The 3,202-nt window shown below is 37.5% G+C and overlaps 1 long non-coding RNA gene across 2 annotated transcripts; it reads left to right on the top strand.

Annotated features, from left to right (window-relative positions):
* Positions 240 to 2,594, top strand: LOC109821522. Of its 2 annotated transcripts, XR_002241968.1 has the most exons (5): positions 240 to 764; positions 1,010 to 1,067; positions 1,483 to 1,593; positions 1,674 to 1,775; positions 2,254 to 2,594. It is a non-coding gene; the product is annotated as an uncharacterized LOC109821522 (long non-coding RNA). The 2 variants fall into 2 exon arrangements; XR_002241967.1 differs by lacking the exon at positions 1,010 to 1,067 and having other exon boundaries at positions 265 to 764.

Below are 3,202 nucleotides of genomic sequence, written 5' to 3'. Positions count from 1 at the left end.
CATGTATCTAAGTTAATGTTCTCAGAACACTCTTTAAAAGAGAATAAATTAATGCAAGGAAATGAAACCAAAACAAGAGGTCAAAGCTTAGCAAACAGTGCAGGTTTCGGCACTAGAGTAATATCTGTACAAGTTAATCGTTTTTTGGAAGCATATGCCCACAAGTAAGCATAGGGGATCCGGATCCTCTCCTAATAAAAACTTTCCTAATATTTCCTAATGAGTTAATCTTAGCCGTCCGTTTTACATCTACGGTCAAGATTCCTTCCTTCACCAATTTTTCTCTGTTCTTCTCCCATTCACTCACAGATCTCTCTCTTTCTCAACTCCCTCCTCTCTCCCCTCACTCCTCCAGCCCCAAGCTCCGACCACCGCCGTCGCCTCCATCAGATCCGCCACCACCAACCGCTTACTCCTCTTCCCCTTCAACCCGCCTCCTCGCCACCGCCTCTCTCTCCTCGTCATCTCGCCGTCGCCGTCCTTCTCTCTCCTTCACATCTCTGACAAAACTCCCCCCGCCGGACCCTCCCCTCCCCCTCCGTAACCCACGTCCAGTGCGATGTCTCCGACCCCGGCGACGCCCTCTCCAAGCTCCCCCCCCCCTCCGACAACACCCACCTCTTCTACGTCTCCCTGGCCCACCGCGGCTCCGAGTCCGGCAACATCCCCGCCAACTCCTCCATGTCGATTTCCTTGAAAGAGTTGGCGATTACGGGGATTGATGATCGGAGATATTGGAATTATATTCCAACTGAGGAATCTAGGTATTGGTTTCGCCCTTTCATAATCTTATTAATCATCAAAGTTTGATTTTAATTGGATTGTCCAAGAATTTAATTGCATGCTTGATGCCTTAGTTCTTGTGCAATTGATTCTGAATAATCACTTGGCCATGTTTATTTCATTTTGCTTGGACTCTTGAAATTTTTATATTATTTAAAATTTTTTGATAGAAAATGGTGATCTTGTCTTAAAATATGCATTTTTTTTTTGTTAAATTGCGCTGTAGGTGTGTGTGATATGAAGATTGATCCTCAAAACTTCACACCTTATTAATCTCTATACAGGTGTGATATTGATTACTTAATTTCTCATTTAGTATCTTCGGCTGGAGACATACGAATTCAAATTGCACATTAATTTTCAAGTAGCAATTTGGATTGCCTTCTGTTTTTCTTCCCAACAGAACTATATGGTAAAAATTAGATACTTGATTAAGATATAGGATTAAGAAACAAAACATGTTTTTATATGTGAATAGACAAGCTTGACCATTTAAAGTTATTTACTGTGAAGTGTATTCATTGATTTGTTCATCCAAATTATACAACTAGTAGTTGTTCTGGTTCTATTGTAGTGATTCATCTCGTCTGTATTATGTTTCATTTTCTTTTCCCTTCTTTTTCGATGTGTAGATATTTTAGCTTAACGTATTCAAGAACTTAAATTTGGTTTTACAATTTTTCATACTTATGTTGACAGTGTGATGAGCTTGTCGAACAAGGTGCTTCGGTTGGAGAAACTCATGCAGCTGTAGTCAAGAAGTGCAAGTATACTATAGCAATGCCATCTGACCCTAAAGCTGCTCTCTCGGTCAGTAGGGATTACTATCTGCTTATTAGTTTATTGGTTTGAAGTTTAGATCTTTAACCTTGAGTGCTGAATTTATCCAGGTTGTTTTTGACAAAGATGGGGTGCTCAATCAAATATGTGAGGGAAAAGGCTATATCGACATGTCCATAGTTGATGCAGATACTTCTTCTAAAATAAGCGAGGTATGAAAAATCTGACCCTTCTTCCTTGTTGTCACAATTTCTTTGTTGTTTATGAAATTTGTTCGATTCAGATTTGTTAATGAAGGTTCTCATCTTCTCATATTGCAGGATGAAAAGTTCGTGCAGAATTAAATTCCCTAACTTTTATTTTTATTTTTAAAATATGAAAAGTTATTTCTTCACATTTTGCATGTCCTTTTAATCATATTGGGCCTTGGAGAAGCAAAAAATTTAAATTTTGTTGAAAATAAATTTTAAAAAAATGGGAAATCAGAAGTCCTTCAGACTTATGTAACTAGCCGCGAAAGAAATCTAGTTTTGTAACTAGTTCAATCTATATGATGGGTAAACGGATAGAAATAGTTAGAAAAAATTACAGTCTACAAAAATTTGTTACATATGGAGAAGCAAATATTGTTTATTGTTTTGTTTCTCTTGAAATATCACTAATTAGTTTCTTTTTGTTTTTCATTTATAGAAGAAGCAAATGAGATAGTTTGTGAGATAGATTACAAAAGTATTTTGGAGCTCAAGAACAACGAGTTGTCGGATAATGTGTGGACTAATTTAGGTGTTTCTTGACTAATTTGGTTGTATGGACTTGTTGATGTAAGTGAACTTTGATGGTGTATGAACTTATTGATGTTGTTCGGTTTTAAATTGTTGGTAAGTCATGTGGTTTTATTGTTGCAATGACGAGCTCAAGAGCAACGAGGTGTTGGATAATGTATGGACTAATTTGGGTGTTTCTTGACTATTTGGTTGTATGGACTTGTTGATGTAAGTGAACTTTTGATGATGTATGGACTTCTTGACTAATTTTGGTTGTATTGAATTATTTGTATTGCGAAATAGTCTATACATACCCCAACTTGGTATCATTACAGGTTCACTTGGATTTTAATAAATATCTTGTTGTATTCAATTGTTGAATAGGTTTGATGATTGATTGCTGCATTCAAATTACAGGTTCACTTGATATCATTATTCTAACATGGCTTGATGAGATGTAGTTGTGTTCAAATTGATGTGATAATTTCCTCCCATTTAGTGCCCTGAAGACTTTCAGGGTTCTTCCGTTTGTTTGAAATAAGTTTCATACATAATTTAGTTGCGACGTGGTGATACCAAGTGCTTAGGAAAATGCTATTTGGCTCGCGAGTTTGACGTGCAAACCCAGCGCGCGTGAGAGGTGGATCCCACCACCTAGATCCACCTCTCTCACGCGCGCTGGGTTTGCGCGTCAAACCAGCGAGCCAAACTAGCATAACCCAGAAATGTTCAGTTTCTTTCTCTCCTAAAGCATAGCAAACACCAAATATGGAGAAGTAAATTGAATTTTCGCAATTACAATTGACTCAAACAGAAGTCTGTCCAGTAGCAAAGATTTACAAACGGATTAACATATTTATTTACCATATCCAAGC

Source organism: Asparagus officinalis, chromosome 1, assembly GCF_001876935.1.
Source record: "Asparagus officinalis chromosome 1, Aspof.V1, whole genome shotgun sequence".
NCBI lineage: Eukaryota > Viridiplantae > Streptophyta > Magnoliopsida > Asparagales > Asparagaceae > Asparagus > Asparagus officinalis.
This window is presented reverse-complemented; position numbering and strand designations above follow the sequence as displayed.